Source organism: Delphinus delphis, chromosome 3 (assembly GCF_949987515.2).
Source record: "Delphinus delphis chromosome 3, mDelDel1.2, whole genome shotgun sequence".
In the NCBI taxonomy this organism is placed as follows: Eukaryota; Metazoa; Chordata; class Mammalia; order Artiodactyla; family Delphinidae; genus Delphinus; species Delphinus delphis.
In genome coordinates this window covers 16,692,710-16,698,991 of record NC_082685.1, presented here as the reverse complement: position 1 = coordinate 16,698,991, position 6,282 = coordinate 16,692,710, and positions in this window count along the sequence as shown.

Sequence of the window (6,282 nt, the reverse complement as noted above, 5' to 3'; positions counted from 1 at the left end):
CATTTTTAGAACTGTCCTTCTGGTGGTAGCCAAGGTAGAGAAGGGGAGAGCCTGAGGCAGTGACCATTGTGAGGGATGTGGAGAGGGTGTCTTGGCCAGTTTGGGGAGGGAGCCTTAGCAAAGAAGTTGTGGGGGCTAGTGAGAGGCCCCGGGGAGGCAGAGCTGAGGGGGCTGGAAACCTGGAGGTGAAGACCCTGGAGAAGGAGGACTCAAATCTACTTCAGGGTTTCTAGCCAAGGAAACTGGAGGGGCAAGTGTTCACTCAATCCAGGTAGGGAGAGGCAAGGAGAAGCAGGTATGGTGGCAGGTGGAGAAGAGGAGAGCACTGGATTCTGCCTGCTTATCCCCCGCTTCAGTCTCCCCTCTCCAGCACCTCCCCCAGGCCCTAGAGCTGATGCAATTAAAAGGGTGGGAGCTGGGAAGTTCAAGGCGGGAGAGAATACAGCTCCTAACTCTGCCCACATCTCTCAGACAGACCTGAGCCCCAGCGGGACCAGCCTGGGGGCAGTGAGCTCTCTCCTGGGGGCCCGAGAACCATGCTGAGAGTCTGTGAGTACCCACAGCTATCCTGCCAGGCCAGGGCTCTAAGCTGGGCCTCCCCTACTGCCCTGCCCCTGGGCCTAGGGCGACTCTACTTTCCAAACCAATAATGGAAACATATCATCTGACACGTGTATTTTGGAGGGGACAAAGGGAAAAAATTTCTTAAAGACCTAGGATGGGTGGTTTCCATATCTACGCTGTCGACTAAAAAAATAGTCACAACCTCAAAGTTGAGAGTTATGTTTTATTTGGCGGGAATTTTTAGGACTTCAAGTCCATGAGGCAGCATCTCAAGTAACCCTGAGAGAACTGCTCCAAGAAGGTGAGGGAGAGAGCCAGGGTATATAGAAGTCTTGCAGTGAAATGGCAGGTAGTCTGACCATCAAAAGATTATTGTTAATTAAAGAAAACCAGATATCCCAAGATAAGGCATTTAGGGCTTTTCTGTGTATGGGAAAATGCAAGAGTCTGGGCTCCCTGAAGTCATTCCTTTGATATGTGCCTCAGCTATCTGGGGCCAGTATCCTGTGTTTTCACATCCCGAGTTTCCTCAGGGCTCACCGGAGGGAGTGCCTGCAGTCTGATGGCTGCTAGAAGGCAGGTATGCTTTCCTTCCTGAGTTTCCTCAGGGCTCACCAGCTCCTGTTGGAGGACTGCATTCACTGATGACTGTGACATCCTTTGTTTACTGATAGGGCTGGCAATATTCTGTTTATCAACACCTCACTTACATTTATTCATTTATACAGCAAGTAGTCACAGTGGAGCTATAGCTGTGCCAGGTGTGGGGCCTCACTGGAGTGGACAAGGCAGACCTGCTCTCTGGCTCTCAGGGCAGGCATCCGGGCTGCTCAGTGGTGTCTCCACCCCAGCGATAAGATGCAGCAGCTCTTTAAGGCAGTGGTTGATTAGTTCAGGAGGGTAAAGAGTGGATTGAGGGCTGTGGGTCTGGTGTCAACTTACCTTGGCAAATAATGAATACCTCTGTGGCACCAGGGCCAACACAGATTCCCTGGTCTGGTTTCTGCTGGGTGAAATCAAGAGCTCAGCTGGATAATTTGGGCAGCTCCTTTAGCTCAAAGATGTGTTGTTCTGCTCTCCTCTTTAGCTGGGGAGCCCTCTGCCCAAAGGGACTGACTTTCCAGGGCCAAGCAGCGGATGGGAAAGTGTAACTCCACGCAAATTTCCTCCACTCAAAGAACTTGTGTTTCCTAGAAGGCCCAGCTGTGCATCTTCTTGTTTCTTAATGGCTGAGCAAGATGCTGTAATTGCTTACAATATTAAACACTGCTTTCCAGCAATACAGTTCTGTGGTTAAAATATAAATATCACAAGCGGTAAGGAGACAAAGAGACAAAACTTACGACTTCAGGATGGGTCAGATTCCATTTCTCACCTCAAGGAAGGGAGAAGGGATAAGCCCCACTCTTGTTCCTTGAAGAAAAGGTGGATGGCTGAGGGTGGAGGAAGGCTGAATTCTGAAATGTATGTGCGTAAAAGAAATTATAAAGTGAAAGTAATTATAAGTAAAAGAAATTATAAAGTCAGGCACATGGGTTCTCAGAGGGAGACTGAAGAAGCAAAGGAGGCCCTCAAGAGAGTGGGAGAGGCAGGGCAAATAGAGTCAACCTTTAGACTGGTAGACTAAAGGACAGACAGTCTGGGCTGAGCACTGTCCCCAAGCTTGAAATCTGTAATGAAATGCAGAGGGCAGAGGGAGGCATTGTAGGAAGCCCCAGAGGGTTTGCCCATGCACCCTTTCTTTCCTCTGTCCACCCATCTGTTCATTTATGTGTCTACCCATTTTTTCATCCATTTGTCTGTCCATCTGACCATCCGTCCACTCCTGCATTCCACGAATATGTCAAGTGCCCACTATGAGCCAGGCTATATGCAAAAGGGATTGATTTCTGGTCCAAAATGGAGAAGATAGGAGATTGGGCAACTGCCTCACATCTTACTCTGTGCAGGAGTAGAAGGAATCGCAGAAAACTGTTGATGGTGATAAATGGAACCGGGTGGGAAAGCAAGGCAGTGGGGGTACAAACGATTTGTCCCTCTATGTTTTCTTTTTCTGTAATGTCACTATACCATCACAAATGAAGGGGGAAAGGTGGCCCGAATTAAACATAAATCCTGAGATTGGAATCAAGGATACATTCACACACTGCTCGCCTGGATCCTTATATAGAAAAATGAATGCACATTTTAAAGGTATATGGTGATGAGTCTGACCTGACAGCCAGAACCAGACCCTCACTTCTCCCTACCCTCGGGAAAAATACAGAGGGAAACTCGGTTACAAACTGTATCAGTCTGCTCAGGCCGCAACAACAAATACTACAGATTGGGTGGCAGAAGCAACAGAAATTTCTCACAGTTCTGGAGGCTGGAAGTCCAAGATCAAGGTGTCAGCAGAGTTGGTTCCCCCTGAGGCCTCTCTCCTTGCCTTGTACATCACTGCCTTCTCCCTGTGTCTTCATATGGCCTTTGCTCTGTGCCCACATCTCTGGTGTCTCTCTGTGTGTCAAAATTTCCTCTTCTTACGAGGACACTAGTCACACTGCATAGGGCCCACCTTAACAGTCTCATTTTAACTTAATCACCTCATTAAAGGCCTTGTCTCCAAATACAGTCACATTCTGAGGTACTAGGCGTTAAGATTTCAACACATGACTTGGTGGGGAGGTACAATTCAGCCCAGAACACAGATAATAATTTCAACAAGGACAACAATAAGAAAATGACAGTCACAAAACACACACCTTTCATAGGCTCCTAGAGGGAATGTATGAGCCAGAATAAATGGAACCCTGTCCAAGGCAGGTGTGGAAATGCAGGCTCACAATTGGGCAAAGTCTTTAACTTCAGTGAGCCTTGGCCACCTCTGGGAAACGACCTCACGATGTCTCTCTGGGGCTTGGGAAGCTGGTACACTGCCACGCACATCTCAGAAACTGTTAACATTATTAAATGATGCCTTTATACTCTCTATCCTCACCCTATCCTTCCATAGCCAGTGAGTTAGGTCTTTTCACTGCAACAAATATTCTATCAACTCCAAGGGGGAAATGGGGCACCCAATGTGGTGGAAAGGTCCACCTCACCTGTCCCTCATTGGACTGAGGGCTTGGTCTCATGGATGGAAGTCCAGATGGCCAAGGGCAGGCACCTTGGGCAAGGCTCCATCCTGCATCATTCCTTGAGAGTGGGCGGCAAGGCGGCAGTGCTGACCATCTGGGGCACTGGGGGCAGCTTGGCAGTCCTGGTGACTAAGACACCCCTTAGTAGGGAGGGAAGGGAATGGGAGTGCCGGGATGCTGCATCACAGGTCTAGCGATATAACCACTCCTCAAAGCAAGTGTTAAGACCAGCAGGACTTCTGGGTCCTCAGTCATTTGCTTGACATCTACACAGCCATGTGCACAGGCTGGCTGGCTCTCACCCTCCTGTCTGTGCTGAGCCTGGGTACCCAGGCCTTCAACAGCTGGCTTGTCAAGTGCTTTGAGGACCCCCAGTATGAAGAGATGCTGTGGCTGGCCCAAGACAGGCTGGGGCAGACAGCAGAAAGGAAACAGATAGTGGTGATTGGGCGGGCATGGCAGGGCTCACCGCTGCCAAGACCCTGCAGGACGCTGGCCACCAGGTACATGATAGGGTGTGGGAGGGTCCTGCATGGGGAACCTGGGAGAGAGGGAAGTGGACAGCCTCAGAGAGCTGGGGCAGGGGACTGGGTCTAGGGCTCTAGGTGGGGGTAGAAGGGCTAGGAGAACTGGGTGGTCTGACTGTATAACAAAGGGAAACCTGGGGAAGAGGCAGGAGGGCTGTGGGAGCTAGGTCTGCTAGGAGGGGATGTGTCCAGCCTCACTGAGGTCAGGAAAGTGCTGTCTTTCTAGGTGACTGTCCTGGAGGCCTCAGGGCGTGTGTGGGTGGCAGAATAGAGACCCACAGAACGCCTGGAGCACAATGGTATGTGGAGCTGGGAGCCATGAGGATTCCCGCCAACCACAGGTACGGTCGGGGAAAGTGGGAGTGGGTAGGGAAGGCTGGGGTGTGGGCAGTTGTCTCATTTGTACTCTCGGGATTTTAGTTTACGGAGGTGATGAGTAGCCATGGAGAGGTTAATGCCACTGTAAGAATTTATTACTTACATTTCCAGAGAGAAGGAGACAAACCACACCACACAGGGCCCTGGGGATACATTGGGATGGTCAGGAGGCAGAAGACAGGAGCAAAGAGAAGGCACAGACCATGGCCTTTATTGGAGTTTCTGAGGGAAAGGCAACGTGGGACGGAGTAAACAGCTTAGGTTTGGCTGCTTTGAATAATTACAGTGGGCCCTGGGCTGTAGGAGTGGTCTCTAGTTGCCTGGTACCTGGCCCTGGGTGAGTTAGGGCAGGGGAGATATTTACTTGGTGTGTGGGTGGGAACATGGCCTTGGGTCAGCCAGTCTGCTCACTGAAAGGAGAGCTCTAGGCAAGCTGACATGCAGGAGAGATGTGGTTCGGCCCTGTGATTCATGAGTATCAAATAGACAGAACCTAAGAAGACGCAAAACACACAGTTAGAACACACGATTAGAACAGCAGTCAACACCAAGGCCAAGACAAATGCAATGAGTGGCCGTCTTCTCCTGGAAGTCAGCAGGCCTGGGTCTGCCCCAACTCACAGCCTCAATGTTTTAATGTATATACTGTGCATAATGGCACCTGCCCTGCCTGCTTAGAAGCCAATGTGGAGGATCCCCAAAGATAATTAGGATGGGAGAGCACCTTGAAAAGTCAAAAGTGGCCTGCTAGGTTTGCTAACAATGGGAATAATGAGTGTCCATCGAGGAGGGTGTGGCGTCTGGTGGGAGCCCTGGGACCAGAAACTAGCATCAGGTGACCTCATGGAGGGTCATCCTGAAGGGGGGCCCTGCTCCATGGAGAATGCAGGGTGGTGGAGGATGCTTCCTGGAGGCTTGGGAAGGATGCACATGGCCTCCAGGGAAGATAAGCCCAGAGGACCCTGACACTGCTCTTCATGCAACCTCCTGGACCTTGAGGCCAGAGGTCTCAGACAAAACGAGAGAGATCGTGGCCAGAACGGAGGACAAGCCTGGTGTGATGTGGCCACAAGAATGGTGGCCCTGTTCCCTCGTGGCCCTGCCGCCATTAGTGTAGTGACAAGGGGGTCTGTAGTTCTGTCTTTGGATAGAGGCCAGTAGCCCCAATAAATCTGTGGGGAGCAAAGAGCAGAGCCCCTGGAGCAGGGACGGCTGGCAGCTTCCTTGTCCCTGCTGAGCTGTCTCTGATTCGCACCACAGGCTCTCTCATGAGCTCATCAGGAAGTTTGGGCTAAAGCTCAGTAAGTTCCGCACCTCCAACAACCAGAGCTGGGTGCTGGTCAACAGGGTGCACAGCGCGTGGAGGAGGTACAGGCCTACCCGCGTCCGCTGGGCTATCAGGTCAGAGCAAATGAGGAGTGGAAGACGGCAGAACAGCTCTTCCTAGAATCACTGCTGGGGAGTATGAACATACCAAACTCTCGGACCCCACCCAGCCTCACTCTGCCACGGTGGCGCCAGGTTTCCCGCTTTGTCCGTACTATTCACAGTGGCCTCGTAGGCCTACAGAAATGTGTCCAACACAAACAAGGAGGTAGACTTCCCACCTCTGTAACTCCCAGGTTGGTGGGGGAGCTCTGGCCCCTAACTTTACAGCCCCGTAATCTGTCCAATAGTTAAGTGTCCACCTT